This window comes from Hylobates moloch, unplaced genomic scaffold (assembly GCF_009828535.3).
Source record: "Hylobates moloch isolate HMO894 unplaced genomic scaffold, HMol_V3 SCAFFOLD_5, whole genome shotgun sequence".
NCBI classification, from domain to species: Eukaryota; Metazoa; Chordata; class Mammalia; order Primates; family Hylobatidae; genus Hylobates; species Hylobates moloch.
The window spans coordinates 146,313,158-146,333,294 of record NW_026652280.1 but is presented as its reverse complement, the minus strand read 5'-3'; positions in this window follow the sequence as shown (position 1 = coordinate 146,333,294).

Genomic DNA, 20,137 nt, shown 5'->3' with positions numbered 1-20,137 from the left:
ATACAATAGCAAGGAAGCCAAATGTAAAGTAAATTAAGGATGAGGTAGTCAAAAGGGTTGAGTTTTGAAAACAAAATTTAAAAGAAAATCATTGAAGAGGTGAGGTTAATTAAAAGTTACTACCAAAAATCTATTTACCTAAACATGGGATGGAAAGAGTTCACTAAATGTAGTTAATAAGAAAAAATGTGCAATCTACAACAGTAGCTAAATTAGAGAAGAACAAAGTTTATACTAGAAGTCAGGAAACAGGTTTTCTTCCTAGCTCTCTAACTAAATGGTAAAAAAAAAAAAAAAAAAAAAAAAGCAATTTTTGAGAAAACCTACTTCGTAGCATTTTGTTCCATGAAACTAGAAAAGCAGAAATTTCTCTCAAGCTCTTGTCATCCATCTCCATGTGAAAGGTTTAAAGCAAAAGAAATGAAAATAACAATGTACTGTTGAATGTGAATTGGTGTTTCTAGGGGACTGGATTAGACCATCAGTTTAGGTTTCAGATCAAAGAAGGCCTTTCTTTCTACTGCAGCCTCTTTCCTCATTAACCCAAGGTGAATATACTATAGAATCCCTACAATCCCCCAATATTTCCAAAACCGAAAAGTTCTTAGTATGCACAAACATTTTCCAAAGTTTGTGGCAAACTCATTCACTGTCATAAAATGACATACTCTAAATGTTCATAAGTTTTGGCAAATAATCACTACATATGAACTGATAATGTGTTAAACTAAGAGTCACTGGTCCAACTCCCACATTATTTGCCCTTAGGATTTTGTAAGGGGTAGAGGCCCCAACTCCTCAGTATGTGCCGTATATTCCTCTTAAAATATCAAAAACTCTGAAACCTGAAATTGTTTTTTCTGGAGTCTCCTCTCACCTGTGATGTTGAACTACACTGGTAACTTCAGTAAGAATGAGGCAGAGAGAGAAAAACTGCGTTGTTCCTTCAAAAGACTTGGTTATGAATAAACTTAACAGTCATGCTATGTGTATGGGGGGTGTGGGGAAGAAGGGAGAGTGGCAGAAGATCATTCCTTGTAGGAATAGGCAATGACCCTTGCACTTCAGAAGAGAGAGAAATAAGAGACGGCATTAATTTTGTGTGTCTCTTTAAATTTCTATCCTTGATTATTATTAGTTTACAATCCTTCCTGTTTTGCAGGAGTAAAGAAATGAGTGCAAGAAAACGCCTTGAGAGCTTTCCCGCTTTGGATGCTGACACTAACTTAATATGTAGTTAAGATTCCAAGGCCCAGAGAAGTTAAATTTCCCAATGTCTTAAAGAGAAACTCTTCAATTTTTGTGATAGTTTAATATCATGATACATAGAAAAACACTTTGAAAACATAAAGCCTTATAAAAATTAAAAGAATATGATTATTATTGTTGAAGAAAAATAGTTGCTTATTCAAATACGAGTTAAGATCCCTAACCTAAAAATCTGAAATATTTTGAGCACTGACATGACGCCACAAGTAGAAAATTCCACAGCTGATCTCACATGACAGGTTGCAGTCAAAATGCAGGTGCACAGCATACATTTTATTCAGTACACCCATGGGAAAACAGGCTATTCTAGCCCCTTTTGTGCACATGCCTAGATTCCCCCATGCAAGCACACCTACAAAGGGTCATAAAATGGCACATATGCAGGCTACTTGTGCCAATGGCGGGTTCTCCGTGATCCTGCACGAGGCCAAGACCTACATGTGTCACTCACTGCAGTTGTTGGTTTTTTATTTTTTCTTTTCCACTGTTCTGTGATGTAAAAAATATTGTTGAAAATGTGACAAAGACCTGCAGATATCCCTATGGGTAACAGTAATAAGAAAAAGCAAAAGCACTTGTGTTTATAGCACAAGAAGTCAAGCTATTGGAGAAACCAGACAATGGCATGTGAAATGTCATATAGGAGATTATGGTTTTGGAATGATCACTATATATGCTCTGATAAAACAGGATAAACTGTGGAGTTCTATGCTGAAAGTGATGAACAGAAGCTAATAAAAACATTAAAGCTACATAAACTTAAAAATGAAGATTGTGTATTGAAAGAGTAGACCTGTCAGTATAGCAGTGAACACAAGCTCACAAAACAAGCAAAGATCTATCACGGTGAACTTAAAGGGAACTGCAAATATTCAATATTACTATCGGTTGCAGAAATTTAAGAATATAGATGGCATTAAATTTTTAATGATTTGTGGTGATGAACAATTTGCTGATCATAAAGCAGTGAAGAACTAACAAGTTTGCTAAGGTCATCACTGATGAAAATGTGACACCAGAACAAGTCTATAATGCTGATGACTGTAGCTGAAGAGACAGCCCTGATAATTAAGGATGCCAAGGATAGAATAACTGTGCTGGGCTGTGCTAGTGCAGCAGGCACACAGAAGTGTAAACTAGTTGTGATGGGCAAACATTTGCATCCTCACTCTTTTTAAGAAGTGAATTTCTTACCAGTCAATTATCATACTAACAAAAGGCACAGATCACCAGGGACAGTTTCTCTGGTTTCTTAAACATTTTGCACTAGCAGCTCATGCACACTGCAGGGAAGATGGACTGGATGATTACTGCAAGTTTTTTATTTTATTCCTTTTATTCCTTGATATTGATTCTGCTCATCATGCAGTTGAAATTCTTATAAAAAAATATGTGTATGTCATCTACTTTTCCCCAAATGTGACTTCATTAACTCAAAGGTGTGACCAGGGTATCCTTAAATCAATAAAGAGTAAATGCCATCTTAAGTAGCCTGCTGGCAGCAATGAACAGAGGTGTGGGTATAGAAGACTTTTAAAAGACATTTAGCATGAAGGATGCCACATATGCTATTGCCAATGCTTGGAACACAATGACTAAAGGCACAGTTATGCATGCCTGGCACAACCTCTGGCCTGTGACTGTGTTCAGTGATGATAATAAAAAAAGTAGTAATCTGAAGGATTCTGTAGATCAAGTGAGAAAAAAATGATGTTTGATCTTCTTACACATGCAAATAATACACCGTCAGAATCCATCAGTAAACTGGAAGAAGTGGACATGAAGTTTTCAATATTAATAGTGAGTCTCCAGTTGTTTATTTATTGACTGATGGTGAAATCCGTCAAGGTAATTTTGATTATAGTAATGATGAAGATGATGATGTTAAACTACAGAGAAAGTGTCTGTGCATGACATAGTGAAAATGTGTGATGGGCTCATTGAAGGACTAGATCAGCATGTCCTTCATAATAGTAAAAGAAATCATGTTAGTTTGTAGAATCAAAGAGAGACAGAAGTCATTATTAACAAGGCAGATGACTCTGGAGGAAACATTAAGAAAAAAGCCATCCAGCAGAATGCCTCCTCATAAAGAGGACCAACTTCCTGGTCCCTCAACTACTTCTGATATTTCTTCTCATCTAACAAAATAAAACACGGTGTACAGTAGCCTTTTAGTCAAATCACAGCATTGTAGGTAGATACTGAAATCCTGTGTTGTTTGTTGTTGTGGTTGTTTAACAGCTGATACAGGCATTCTGGTGATGCTACTGTGCTCCTTAGTTACTCTCAACACATTATGTTTTTACTCTACTAATGATATATCTCTTTTTAACTGTTAAGTACTTATGTCTGAATAAGTATAAGAAAATGACTGCTTATCAGTAGCATATAAATTTAGAGTTGGGAATGACAGTGATGTCAAACATCTACATATCTTTCACATGGGTGGCTGAGAAAGTGATACCTTTGCTTTCTGATGGTTCAATGTACACAAACTTTGTTTCAAGCACAAAATTATTTAAAGTATTATATGAGGCCTGGGCGTGGTGGCTCACGCCTGTAATCCCAGCACTTTGGGAGGCCGAGGTGGGTGGATCACTTGAGGTTGGGCATTCGAGACTACCCTGGCCAACATGGTGAAACCCTGTCTCTATTAAAAATAAAAAAATTATCCAGGCATGGTGGCAAGTGCCTGTAACCCCAGCCACATGGGAGGCTGAGGCAGTATATCAAAAATTATTTTTGATATACTGAATATCAAACATCAATATATTTTTTTGATTCTCTGATTAGAGAATCAAAAATATATATATTTTGATTATCTTTAATTATCTGATTAGATTCCCTAGTCAGAGAATAACATATATATATATATATATATATATATATAGAGGCAATCTAGCATAGAAAAAAGCACTTTTATTAAATGATTCAAATTAAAACAATTTTTTAAAATTTAAAGTTATTTTGATTTAGATGAAGTAAGGATAAGACATAAGTTGATAGATGTATTTAACAGAACAAAGTTAATACAATTAAATACAATAAAATAATAAAAGTGGATTCATTTTAAAATGTATCCCAATGATTAAACCCAAACATCTATACCTATGGCTCAATCAATTGGAGAAAAATAGTCTAAAATGGACCCTAAGTACTGATATAGTAGGACAGTAGGTATAGTGGTCATATGTGGGCACTATATCCGTGGTAGGATATTATAAGAGAGTTAATATTATGTGTCTTCATAACAAGAAATAGCTATTAAAAATAATCTGCATATTAAAAGAACAATTTTAGCAAGCATATTTATTAATTCAATACAGGAACAGATATTCAACAGCAAATTCAAAAGAGTTGTATTTACTTTGGAGACTCCCAAAGAATCATAGTTTTAAATGCTGACTGTGTGGTAGGCAGAATACTAAACGCTTGCATCATATTATCTTCATAATAAAACTGTAGTTGTGACATCTAAAATCTTAATTTTATTAATAAAAAATAAGGCTCGTAGAAGTTCAGAAATTCATCCAGAGTCATAAAGCTAATAACTGATAAAGTAAGTATTCAAAATGCTTTAATAATTCTTACATTTATACAATTATCACATACCATCTGTTGTGGGGTTGATTCTAGTTACTGTGATAGAATTTAATGAGGCAGTATTGTCATCGAGGCTTATGATCTCAAGTCAGCCTGTCTAGTTTCAACCCTGGATCTGCTGCTACTTAGTGTGTAATCTTGGGCAAGTTGCTCAACTTTCCTAAGGGTTATAATTTTCATCTATAGAAGTATTAACAATACTTCCCTGTGTAGTCATCTGTGAACTAGACTGAATTTTAAGGAAGAAAAAGGCAGCAGAGAGAAAATTGGGTTGTTTTAATCCTTAAGGATTAATTGCAATGATATATTTTATGAAAAATTAAAAACAAAGAAAAAATACCATAATTACTGTTAATAGTTTGAATAAGAGTTTACTTTTATTATAAATGCTATCAACTACTACCATGTTACCAGTTTTTATAACATTGTTAAAGAAGGTACTATCAAGAGGAAAGTTAAGAAAGCCAAGGAGGAAATCCAGAGACACCTATAGTTAACTAAATGGAGGAGAAAGAGGGGCCAGAGAATCAATAATTAGAGGGGAATGATGAGAGTTTTAAGTAGACAGAAACATGGAAGTTAAAGGAAGCCAGGCAGGAGCCAGTGTAATAAACACTGCAGTGGGCCTGAGCAAGACAGAAAGCAAAAAGAGGCATTGGGTAAGTGAAACACACAGGGGTTTGTACAAGCCTGGCCTAGTCCAACATGGGAGAATTTATAGAGCAGATCTGGAGTCCTTACTCATTTTGTGTGATGTCTATTCTGTTGTGATTTAATTCTAAATATTTTCATAAAAATGGCAGAATGCTAATAGTTAATATGTAAGAATATGTGAAAGCACTGGCTCATAATTATGTTGGAAGCATAATTAAAACAAAATTATTGTTTATTTGATTTAAATAATAGGTTTTTTAAAACTCTGTATCAGCATTTGTCAATGGTGATGACATTATTATTTACCACCACCTATCTCTTAAAGCTCTCAGCCTCATGAGATATTTTTCTTCTAGATCCTTATGTTTTTTATCCTCTTTCTTTAGGATCTTTGCATTTGCTATCACCTCTGTTGGGAATCTTCTTTTTCCTGTAACCTATTCATCTTTTCAATCTTTAAAGCTCAGCTCAAATGTCACTTTCTCGAAAAGAAAAAAAAAAATCAACAACTTAGGATATAACTCTCCAGACTTGATGTTTTTTCCCTGACACATGCTCATACTGTTCTATATATTCATTTGTGGTACACATTTGTAATTAAAATGTAAAATCTATAATTTTTTACAGTCTTCATCACAACTAGAATACAAGCTTCACAAGCATACAAATAATAGCTGTCATATTCTTCCATATAATGTCCAGTTCCTTGCACGTACTAAAATCTATAGAGAAATGAGCAAATAAAAATTTCCCATGGGCTGCAGATTTTTTCAACACACTTACCTCTCTAGGATATAGCATCATGTCTATTATATAGCGGCTAATACATGATGGTTTAATTTTTCCATAAATGAATGAGTCATACTTCTTAAATCTTTAACATTCCATAATTACATATAGTAACACTTGGCAGCTGATACTCTGCCAGACACTGTAAATTAAATCTGTACCCTACAGGAGTTTATAATCTAGCTGAGCAAAGCATAAAACCCCATGTGGTACAAAACAAATGATCAAAATAAAAAGAGAGTAAAGAAAATAAATTACATTTAAGCACTTATAAGGTTAAAACCTTCTAGTTATTTTGTCTTTGAGCACGATACATTTTTCCAAAGAAGCTATCAAAATATCTCTATAGGTGAGTATGCTAAGGTATAGGAGCATGCTGCTCTTGAATCTCTTAGCCTGGAGTCAGGTCAGGAATACCAGCTGTGATAAACTGTAAAGTAAGTATATACAATTTGACAAGCCAGGAAAGGATTTGCTTGTTGGAGTGTTCTAAACCTTTTGTTCTTAGTTTTGTCCCTCAAAACTTTCAAAGGTAGCCAAACAGCATGCAAAATCAGGCATATGGAGTGTAGCAATTGCAGAGTACTGCATATTTGTTTTTCACTTTGTGGGTGCATTATTCACAACATTATTTTTCTGATCATCAATTTGCATTGCATTGTTCCCTCTCATATTTATGAATACTATTTTCTCCCTTTGTAGTCATGCCCAACTACTCTGTCACTTCCCGTATCTGTAAGTTAATACAATACACAGTGAAGTAAACACAATAACTGTGTCCACAGAGGGACAATGAACCAGTTGAGTCAGCTCTGGGACAATGATAACCAATGGATTTTAGATGCAAGGAGGAACACAGGAGCCCAGAGTAAGCTAGAAGAACATTGCGAAAACAGTTGAGTAAAGGGTCTCTCTAGGGATAGACTTGAAAGCCAAAAGTCACAATAGATGAATCTTAACAATCTGGATTCTTCTTATAATTTCTAGGAGCTTTGAGTTCATATGTGTATAAAGGATGAGGATTCACCATAGTCTACACCAAAATTTTTTTTGTTGCTATAAGATAAATGGGCCATGCTATTCCTGTGACTTTAATTTCAGCGTAACATTTTTAAATAAAGAAGCACAGCAATAAACTGTTTTCTCCACTAGCATCTGGCTTTTCCCCAACTCACGATGTTTGGAAGCATTTGATTAATCAAGAAAACTGGAGTTCTTACCTCATTCATACAGCTTAGCTTTATTGAAAGCTATTTATTGCCTTGTTTAATTGCCACCAGCTAATTCAAAGATCCTTTGGACTTCGTGGTGTTAAGCTTTTTTTTCCTCACACAGGTGCATTTGATTGTTTTCATTGAAAGAGGTCTTCAATAGGATTCAATATCTTAGCATGTTAGTAACATTAGTTTTTACCCTGGTTCTGATGCTTATAATGGTAAAGAAGCAATAGTACCCAAAGTGCCAGGCCTATGTACCAAACTGTACTATATTTATATTATAAAATGTAAAGTTATGGGAGTTCTTCCAATGGGAAATAAAATATGTTGTTAAATAATGTGGCTGAAAGAAATAAGGATCAGGAGCAATAGTACATAAGAGAAAGAAATGTGAAGTTATCTAATAATCTAAATGGTAGCAAAACGATTTAGCTGCCAATGCCTGCTTGCCATTTAAATTTGTTGTTGTTGTTTTTACTTACTTTGTTTTCCAGTACCTTATGTTATCTGAGCTAGCTTTCCAAAGGAATTTTCTATGTTTGGACCTTAACTTAATATACTTGTCCTCTAGCAATATTAACATAGCTAAGTAGGCAAATGACAAGTAGGTATCCAACTCAGTGAGATCAACACTTTGGGTTTAGAAAACAAAAGCCTCAAAAATTACTTTTCAGAAGCTTAAAATCTATCTGGTCAGGAAAAGAAGAAAAAAATAAAAACATACATAAGCAAACAGGTATTTAACAACAAACAAGAAAAGGAAGTATAAGAGCAAAATGCAATTTGTTAAAGTGGGGCAGATTACTAAGGTCTAGGTGAGTGGAGAAAATTTATGGAGAAGTTGGCTTTTGAGCTGGTTTTGGACAAAAAATAACACTGACAACATTTGCATGCATTGTAAGACAGATCCCAAAGATAGTTTCTGCTTACAGTTGCCACTGGAGGTCTTGCTTTTGCTACAGTCCGCAGAAGTAGTGATTTGCTGTCCTGTGTTCTTGGATAAGAAATTTATTGGTGGATTATCACAAAAAGAAGAATCATAGAAACAAGAAAAAAAAGGTATAGTGAATATCAGGATGGCGATTTTAGTGAAATTGTGGTTTATCCTCACGACTAAGAAAGAAATGTGAAAATAGCCCTAGACCCTTGAAAGCCTTGGCTTCTAGGACCAGTAAACTTGATATAATCTTTCAAAACACACAAATGCGTTCTTAAATTTCCCGATAAATAGATCTCCATTAAAATTGCCACCTAAATGTGAATGCTATCTTAGGCTTTATTTTTATCTCTTTGGCTTTTAATTGCAACGCATTCTTAGATGACAAAACACACAAGCACGTAACAGCTTCATCTACCACCTATACTCTCGCAGGCTAATGAGAACCTATGTATGTGGTCTGAATCTCACCCCTAAGCTCTCCACTTGTGTCTCCTACTTCCTGTGTGAGTTCTCCATTTGGATGACTTCCAACCTCATGAAAATCAACATATACATAAAATTATCATTCCTCATAAACATTCTTCTCTTACTGCGTACTTTTTTTAAAATTTAGGATCCACAGAGTCATCTAAACTGGAAATTATTTTATACCATCCAACTCTATTTTGTGCCTTTATTTTTCTTTCAGTTTCGTACCTTATAATTTATTTTAGTTCAATTTAAGTAATATTAATTATGAGGCCACACTCTGCCAGAAAAGCAGGAAACAAGATAAGGGAACTCACCATCTAAACATGTTTTATAAGAAATGACATATATGATGATGATTAGGGAACAAGAAATAAAGGATTGTGAAGGAATATGTAGCAAGGATATTTAGTGTGAACGAGGGAGTCTGTACTATCTCTTCTTCATATTCACTCTCACTTGATGACATGCTTTTTATTTTATAGAAAGATAGAAAAAAAACAGGACTTCTATATTCACATCTATTCCTTACCATCATCTTGCACAAACCTGCCACCTTTTATCGGGCAAAATTCACCCCCGATATTTCACGTAGGTTCTTTTCTATTTTCCCGAAAGTGTTGGCCAGTCTGAGAAATAAAGGGACAGAGTACAAAAGAGAGAAATTTTAAAGCTGGATGTCCAGGGGAGACATCACATGTCGGCAGGTTCCATGATGCCCCCTGAGCCATAAAACCAACAAGTTTTTATTAGTGATTTCAAAAGGGGAGGGAGTATATGAATAGGGTGTGGGTCACAGAGATCACATGCTTCACAAGGTAATAAGATATCACAAGGCAAATGGAGGCAGGGCAAGATCACAGGACCACAGGACCAGGGCGAAATTGAAATTGCTAATGAAGTGTCGGGCATGCATTGTCATTGATAACATCTTATCAGGAAACAGGGTTTGAGAGCAGACAACTGGTCTGACCAAAATTTATTAGGCAAGAATTTCCTCGTCCTAATAAGCCTGGGAGTGCTACAGGAGACCAGGGCTTATTTCATCCCACTGCTGCGTCTGTAAAAGACAGCCACCCCCAAAGCGGCCATTTCAGAGGCCTACCCTCAGGGACACATTCTGTTTCTCAGGGATGTTCCTTGCTAAGAAAAAGAATTCAGCAATATTTCTCCCATTTGCTTTTGAAAGAAGAGAAATATGGCTGTGTTTCACCTGGCTCACCAGCAGTCAGAGTTTAAGGTTATCTCTCTTGTTCCCTGAACATTGCTGTTACCCTGTTCTTTTTTCAAGGTGCCCAGATTTCATATTGTTCAAACACACATGCTCTACAAACAATTTTTGCAGTTAACGCAATCATCACATGGTCCTGAGACGACATACATCCTCCTCAGCTTACAAAGATGACAGGATTAAGAGATTAAAGTAAAGACAGGCATAGGAAATCACAAGGGTGTTGATTGGGGAAGTGATAAGTATCCATGAAATCTTCACAATTTATGTTCAGAGATTGCAGTAAAGACAGGAGTAAGAAATTATAAAAGTATTAATTTGGGGAACTAATAAATGTCCATGAAATCTTCACAATTTGTGTTCAGAGATTGCAGTAAAGACAGGAGTAAGAAATTATAAAAGTATTAATTTAGGAAACTAATAAATGTCCATGAAATCTTCACAATTTATTTGCTTCAGCCGGTCCCTCCATTCGGGGTCCCTGACTTCCCACAACAACCCTTCTCTTTGCTACTTTGGATGACACACTCACACTTATATCTAAGGTTAGATCCTGTACTTGTGTATGAAATCCCATTCCTGAAACCCACTCCCACAACCTCTCCAGCATTTTTTTTGTTTCTCTTGTATCATTAATGCCTCCCTCTGTATACGCCATTTTCATCAAGCAATTTGCACGAGCAGCTATAAGGTGGTGACTATAAGAGAGTATTTGCAGGCTGGTGGACACAACCTTCTATGGTGAGAGGCACTGACCATTTGCCTGCTAATCTGCCAGTGCTGTCTCAAGGGAATACCATCTCTCCTGTTGGATTTTGGGCTAGCTACTGGAGTGTGAAGAAATGGAGGTAGTGATTAGTCAACAGAAGCCTTGGTAGGCCAGCCAGTAGGATGGCCCTCTCAATGGCCTTTAAGTGTGGTTTCCCAGAGTCACAGGGATGTGTGTGGCACAAGGATGAGATATTCAAAATACCTGGGGGATGATTTGGTAGTGCTTAGGAGTTGGGACTTTTGGATGGTTGAAATGCTCTAGAATTGACTAACCAAAATAAATGCAAGAGGTAGAGCAGAACTCCAGCTGTGCCTGGCATTAACCATTCATTTATTAGATCACCTGCAAGTCCAGAGGTGATGGACTGTGTTAGTCAAATCACAAAAGAGTACTGGGAAGCTCAAGGCAGCAGCTAAATTCTCTCAATATTTTGGCCAATAGAACCACCTTGCCAGCGGGTAATGGGTTTTTATCAGTACTGTCTATCTGTATCTGTTGTTCTATGGATTTATTTGATTGTATTTGTTTATTGTCTCCCTTCTCCCTATGCTATAATGTGGCTTCCATAAGATTTTGTAAAAATGTTCCTGACACATAATTCATAATATAGATTTGCTGAAGGAATGTATTGGTGAATGCTTCCTTGAGAAATGTCATTTAAGATAAGACTTGAAAATGAATAAATATTAGCCAGGGGAAATGAACAGGAGGTAAGTGACTATTCCTGAAAGTGAGAAAGCTATCTGTGAAAGTTCAGAAGTGGAAAAAGCAGAATGCATTCCAGAACTTGAAGAAAATCTTTATGTGTGGAGTTTAAACAACAAGCATGAGAAGTGATTAGTTAACAGATCATAGAGGACATTGTAAACCATAAACCATGTAAAAAAATTTGGGGTCCTGTTATATAGTTAGTGGTAAACCATAAAAAGGTTGCAACCAAGCATTGCATGATTGAATCTCTACTTAAAACTCTCTCTGTGTGAAGCAGTGTGAAGAATAGATGACCATGGTGCAAGGATTAGTGAAAGAAGAGAAAGATTCCAGGATATGATTTCTTGGCCAGTGGTGGTAGCAGTGAGGGTGGAAAGAATTAAATAGTTTTGACAACTATTTTAGAAATAAAAATGAGGAAGCATATTAATGGTTAGATGTAGATGTGAAAACTAAAAATACTTGAGCAACTGCATGGAAGACGGTATCTCTAGTTAAGATAGAAGATATTGGATGTTGAACATGCATGGAGAATAAATTTGGCTAAGTTATAGACATTTGAGGCTAATATTCCTGTAGGACAGGAAAGCATCAAATAGATGTTTGGATATGATGCTCAAGGGAGAGAACTGGGCTGGAAGTTCATATCTGAGAGTCACCAGCTTATAGAAAACAAAGTTATAAGAATGAATAAAATTGCTTAAGGATTGTATAGAGCGTGAGCAGGTAAGAAAGTATAGGCAAATCCTCAAAGAAGTATAACACTTAGGAGATGGGCAGACACAAGCCTTAGGCAAATATAGTTTCCGAGATACAATCTCAAAGCAGATAAGTAAAAATGAATTCCATTAATAAATGGAGTTGGGACAGCTGAGTAGCCATATGGGAAAAGGAAAAATGGAACTAAAGATTACATCAAGCACCAGAGTAAATCCCAAATATATCAAAGATTTAAATGTTAAAAAAACCCTCAAAATAAAGCCATACAAGTACAAGTAACCTTGTTGTCTGAATCTAATCCGTGCTTGAAAACATGTTGGATAGCAAATTTTCAGGCAGAGGGAGCCTGTGTTATATTATGTTAAATGGGAAAAATAATGATACAGTCGGTCCATACAAAACTTCAAACCAGTTTTCCCAAATGTCAATAAGCACTCTAAAACAGCAATAACCAGGAACTTTTGCATAACATAAAGCTTTTAAACATTAATTACCTAATAATTTAACACCTAATCAACTCATTAGTTTGTATGTTTGCATTTATTATGCAATGATATTCTCTGATGTTCAATACAAATTATTCTTTGTTTCTACATTGTGATGACCATAGATGGTAATATAAATATCCTCCATTAAACATTTTGTTACAAACACATAAAATTACAAATAGCAGACAGCAGAATGAACAAAAAGGATAATTTTAAAATCATAGTTCTTTACCACTTGAAGAAATGCTTTTAAAATCATAGTTGTTTACTACTTGAAGAAGTTGATATTTCATTGAAAGGAAAGATACAGTATTGACAGGCACTGTTGCCGTGGTGGTGGTTAGTGAGCCTTAGAACATATAAACCTTTCTGGAAGGAAGTATGATACTCCAGGGACAACAGTTGAGACATGACTGCAGGGCATTCTACATTCTTTAACCAGTTCTCATTAGTTACTTTAATGTTTATGGTATGGCACGTATGTAAATTCACCACAGTGAATTTTTAATTCAGAGAGTTTGTGGTAAAAAATAATGACATTCTGATTTTAGTACATTAAAAATCAAAAACTATTGCATGTCAATTCAATACCATAAAAAAGTAAAAATAAAAACATCCAACTGAGAAAAAGTATTTGCTACCTATATTACAAAGGTTAATATCCTTAATACAAACCCTTCTAGTAATTGATAATAGCAAGGCAAAACTCAAATCATTCAGAGAAAAGGAGTCTTTCAACACATGAAAAGATACTCAACGTTCCTCTTGTAAAAGAAATCCAATTTAAAACTAAACTGAGATGTATTTTTCACATACCAAGTAGGCCAAAATCAAAACTATTGTCAGCAAAGCTGTGAAAATACACTTCTACCTATTGTCGTTGTTAATTTAAGAAGGAAGGTGCTGTAAAACTATAAGGAAGAGTGTTTGAATATCTATCAAAATTACAAACACACATGCCCTTTGACACGACAATCCCAATTTGAGAAATACAATTAGAATGTACACATAAACCAAAAGAAATATAAAATGATATTGTATATATATGCATATGCAATATCATTTACATAAATAACCTTGTGTGTATATATGACATACATAATATATTTATTATTATTGTTTATGTGTTTATATGAGGGGATTTTTGTATAGCATATATATTAAAAATATTAGTGTATATATGAACATATATTATGTACATAATATACACAGAAATAACCATTTGTTTATGTGTATATATATATATATATACACAATGTTATGTATACAAGATATATACATATACACACATGAACACACACATATACAAGCTTATTTATTGTGACTTTTTTATACTAGCGAAACATTGGAAACAACTGACATATCCAGCAGTAGAGACTGGTTGATTTATGGTGGCATATCCATTTAATGGGCTACTACACAACTTTTAAGAATAATGTACAAATATGGAAAGAACTCCAGGATATGTTGCAAAGTTAAAAAAGCAAAGTACAGAATAATGTGTCCCATACACTAACTTTTGAGTAATTTGAGAAAAAATACATAAGGTGTTTTGTTTAAATTGACAACACACACACACACACATACATACACGTATCCACAAAGATAATAAATAATAAAAATAAAAGAAGGAAAAGAAGGGTCGGTAATGAGAAAATTTTCTACATTTACTTTATTGACGAGTTATAATTTCTGATTATGTATACACATTAATTTTTAAAAATTTCATATATAAAAAAGAAATATAAGTCTGACCATATATCAAATCAATAATAAAATAACAAATAAAAATATATTTCAACAGATGTTAGAGTAAAATATATTGAATGAATTTGTTAGTGGAATGGATTCTAAGTAAATTAAGTAACTATATAAATAAGTATATTTCAAACTGAGTATTTTCTAAAGTAAAACAAATAAAAAATTATAAAACCAAATACATTAAATAAAACCCCTACACTGTTACAATTGACTTTGAAATATGGAAAATATAACTTAAGATTTTATTAAACAAATATTTTCAATGCTTTAGGAAAATTGCCTGGAACTTTTATTATGCCTCCCCTGCCTCTGCTAATAGCAAAGAATATCCCTGGCAAACAAAGTGTCTTCTCTGATTCTGCTCCGTATTTACAGAAAGCAGAATATCTTGTGAGCTGGCTAACTCTGTTTTGGAGGCCGGGAAGGTATATGGCAAGCCTAGGACATATTTTTATATTAGCAAACCAGAAAGCTGTTTTAGATTAAAGCAGTTATGTAAAAAATATATTTGAATAACGAGGAATGATTTCCCACATTCAAGGTGTGAGAATTGAGAATTAAAAATAAGAATAAATGCAGAATATGAAATGCATTCATCTGTTCTCACACTGCTGATAAAGATATACTTGAGACTAGGTAATTTATAGAGAAAAAGAGGTTTAATGGACTCACATGGTTCCACATGACTGGGAAGGCCTAACAATCATGGTGGAGGGCAAAGGAGGAGCAAAGGCACATCTTACGTGGTGGCAGGCAAGAGAATGTGTGCAGGGGAATTCACCTTTATAAAGCCATCAGATCTCATGAGACTTACTGTCACAAGAACAGAATAGGAAACTCTGCCCCCATGATTCAATTACCTCCTCTCAGGTCCCTCCTATGACATGGGATTATGGGAGCTATAATTCAAGATGAGATTTGAATGAGGACACACACACCCAAACCATATCATTCCATCCCTGGCCACTCCTAAGCCTCATCTCCTCACATTTCCAAACCAATCATACCTTTCCAACAGTCCTCCAAAGTCTTTTTTTTTTTTTTTTTTTTGAGATGGAGTCTCGCTGTCACCCAGCCTGGAGTGCAGTGGCAGGATGTCGGCTCACTGCAGGCTCCATCCCCTGGGGTTCACGCCATTCTCCTGCCTCAGCCTCCCGAGTAGCTGGGACTACAGGTGCCCGCCACCACCTTGACCGGATAATTTTTTGTATTTTTAATAGAGATGGGGTTTCACCGTGTTAGCCAGGATGGTCTTGATCTCCTGACCTAGTGATCCACCCGCCTCGGCCTCCCAAAGTGCTGGGATTACAGGCGTGAGCCACCACGCCCGGCCACAGTCCTCCAAAGTCTTAACTCATCCTGGTATTAACTCAAAAGTCCAAGTCCAAAGTCTCATCTGAGACAAGGCATGCCCCTTCCACCTATGAGCCTGCAAAATCAACATTAATTACCTCCTAAATACAATGAGAGTACAGGCTTTGAGTAAATACACCCATTCCAAATGGAAGAAACTGGCCAAAAAGAAGGGGTGACAAACCCCATGCAAGTCCAAAATCTAAAGTGCAATCACTAAACCTTAAAGTTCCAAAATGATCTCCTTTGACTCCATGTCTCACATCCAGGTCATGCTGATGGAAGAGGTGGGCTCCCACAGCCTTGGGCAGCTCTGCTTCTGTGGCTTTGCAGGGAAAAGTTCCTCTTCTGGCTACTTTCATGGACATTGAGTGTCTGTGGTTTCTCCAGGCACATAGTGCAAGCTGTCGGTTGATCTACCATTCTGAGATCTGGAGGACAATGGCCTTCTTCTCACAGCTCCACTAGGCAGTGCCACAGTGGGCTCTGACCCCATATTTCCCTTCTACATTGCCCTTGCAGGGGTTCTCCATGAAGACTCTGCCCCTCCAATAAACTTCTATGTGGACATCCAGGTATTTCCATACATCCTTTGAAATATAGACAGAGGTTTCCAAGCCTCAATTCTTGACTTCTATGTACCCTTAGGCTCAACACCATGTGGAAGCTGCCAAGACTTGGGGCTTGCACCTCTGAGGCCACAGCCTGAGCTGTACATTGGTCCTTTATAGCCATGGCCAGGACACAAGTCCCAAGACTACACAAAGCACGAGGGCTCTGGCCCTGGACTGTGGAACCATTTTTCCCTCCTAGGCCTCCTGGCCTGTTACAAGAGGGGCCACCACAAAGGTCTCTGACATGCCCTGAGGCATTTTCCTTATTTTTGTGGTGATTAAAATTTGGTTCCTTGTTACTTATGCACATTTCTGTAGCTGGCTTGGATTTCTTCCCAAAAAAATGAGGTTTTCTTATCTGTCACTTTGTCAGGCTGCAAATTTTCCAAACTTTCATGCTCTGTCACCTCTTGAACACTTTGTTGCTTAGAAATTTCTTCCCAAATCATTTCTCTCATGGTCAAAGTTCCACCGATCTCTAGGGTAGGGGCAAAATGCTACCAGTCTCTTTGTATAGCAAGAGTGACCTTTACTCTAGTTCCCAACAAGTTCCTCACCTCCATCAGAGACCACTTCAGCCTTTACGTTATTATCCATATCACTATCAGCATTTTTGTCAAAGTCATTCAACAAGTCTATAGGAAGTTTCAAATTTCTCCACATCTTCCTGTCTTCTGAACCCTCTAATTCTCTAGGAAGGTCCAAACTTTCCCTCATTATACTGTTTTCTCCTGACCCCTCCAAACTGTTCCAAACTCTGCCTGTAATCCAGTTCCAAAGTTGCTTCCATATTTTCAGATATCTATACAGCAGCACCCCACTCTACTGGTACCAATTTACTGTATTAGTCTGTTCTTACTCTGCTAATAAAGACATACCTGAGATTGGGTAATTTACAAAGAAAAAGAGGTTTAGTGGACTCACAGTTCATTCCACATGGCTGGGAAAGCCTCACAATCATGGTGGAAGGCAAAGGAGAAGCAGACTTGTCTCACATGGTGGCAGGCAAGAGAGTGTGTGCAGGGGAACTCCACTTTATTAAACCATCAGATCTCATGAGACTTAGTCACTATCACTAGAACAGCATGGGAAAACATGCTTTCATGATTTAATTACCTCTCACTGCGTCCCTCCCACAACACGTGGGGATTATGGAGTTTACAATTCAAGATGAGATTTGGGTGAGGCACAGCCAAACCATATCGATTAATATAGATCAAATCCACAAAAATTTGTGAGTTCAAAATGAAAATAAAATGCAAAGAAACAAGCAAAAGGATAGTCTACCTGCCGTACAGCGCTCTGAGTCGTCTTGAATAGACCCAGTTCTCTCTCCCTTTCCTGCTTATAGTTTTCAGAAGTAAGTGTGTAATGTGCTGAGAATACAACTTGTGATAAGAGGAAGCTGGCTGGAACTGCCTGTGGTTTGTTCCTGTTCACTCCCAGGAAAGGATATCCTTCAACACTTCAGCCCAGCATTTAAAGGTACCCCCAGGGTATAATAAAATCCAAGGGAAAAGTGTCTATCTCAGATCTCTCAGTTGTAGTGCAAGTGGGGCACATGAAGTTGAGATCCCATCACTATTGGTAGCTTTTCTGAGTTTTGTGGGGACCAGCTCATAATAAATTCTAGGCTTCTGCTTTCCTTTACTGTCTATATGCAACGAACTCACTTTATGTAACTTATTGTGTGTGGGAATGTTCTGTCTCACCAGACTCAAGACAAGTTGGAAAACAGTGCACAATGAACCTGCTTCACACTCCCTTTTCAACACTTCCTGTCATACTAAATCAATTTCTTATTTTGAGCATGTGTATTTAAGCATTTATATGCCTTTTCCAAGGGAAACCAAATTTCTCAGTAACATAGTAGTTTCAACCGATGAGAAAAAGCACTGGATTACAAAAGAATGCCAGTTAATAAATTTAGAAGAAACTAAATAATTTTTTAAACCGTATTTTACAAATCCAAATAAAATTACCAATTCAAGCAAGTGCCTATAAGTTCATTAGGTGAATGGGTAAAAAGATTTGATGTTTGTATAGTATGAAAAAATATGAAGATTATTTTCTATTTGCAGTGAAAAAGTGTAACTGTGAAATAAAAAGGTGATATTGCCATCACTCTAAAATAGTGGTCAATCTTAGTATCCCTCATGATATCAACCAAATACTATATCATGTCTGATGCAATGCACCTTGAAGTTCACACCTTCTATTTGGTATTCTAGCCAAAAATGTTTAATATTCATTCATCAGTCCTTTTAGATACAAATTCCCAGATGTCTGTCCATTATCTATCTATCTATCTATCTATCTATCTATCTATCTATCTATCTATCTATCTACCTATCTATCATCTATCTATCTGTATCTGTCATCATCATCATCATCTATTTTAAAGGAAAAAGCCAAATGACACTATGAGGAAGCAATGAGGAAGCAATGCCATAAGGCAAAACACTGCAAAACAGTGTTTGGTCAATGAGTCAATAATAAAAAGTCTGGTCAATGAGTCAATATAAAAAAAGAAGTTCAGGCTAAATAAAATAGAACTTAAATAACATAACAACAAGACATAACACATGATCTTTAAAAAATACTGATTTTTCTTTGTTTTTTTTAAGACAGAGTCTCGTGCTTTTGCCCAGGCTGAAATGTGTTGTGTGATGGTGGCTCACTGAATCCTTGACTTCTTGGGCTCAAGCAATCCTCCTACTTTAGCCTAAAAATACTATTTTTTGAAAAATCAGCTGTAAATAACATTTTCAAATAACAAAGATAATTCAAATATGATCTAGACACCAGATGATAGAAAATTTACTGAACTAAATAGGTGGTGATTATTTACTAAAAAGAAAGTTGTGATAAGATTTTGCGCCACTGCACTCCAGCCTGGGCGACAGAGCGAGACTCCGTCTCAAGAAAAAAAAAAAAAAAAAAAAAAAAATATATATATATATGTGTGTGTTTATATGTATATATGAAATATGTAATATGAGGCTATTATTATCGTAATGTCTGGGGGGTGGGGAGATTATATTCTTATTTCCTCAGTTTTGCATTTATATATTTTCTTTTTAAAAATATATATAATTCTCCTGTATTGATTAAAGGTAATGTGAAAGAATAGAGAAAAAGTAATAAAAAGATGGAGGTAAGGGAGAGAAAGAGAAAGGAAAAGAGAAGAAGAAAGGATACGAGAGAGGTTGAAAGAGATGGAGAGGAAGAGGCAGAAGGAGAAAGAGGAGGAGGAGAGAATGAATAGAGAAATTTGGCAAGTGTGACAGGATTAAGAAAGATAGGATATGCAGAAGAAGAAGTGAAATGTCATGGAAGTGCCTTTTAAATGGAGGGACTCGTTTTATAAAGTAATGCTGGAATGTAACCAGAAGTGTAAAATGGTTCATCAGTCTTTCAGAGGGAAAGATATTCAAAGTATTTGTGAATGTCAGAAAGCACTGGAATTCAACAAAAAGAAAGAGTTAAGTCTTAAGAGAAATGTTGGCTTTTTTATCATATTAGTTAAGAAAGAGACCACAGA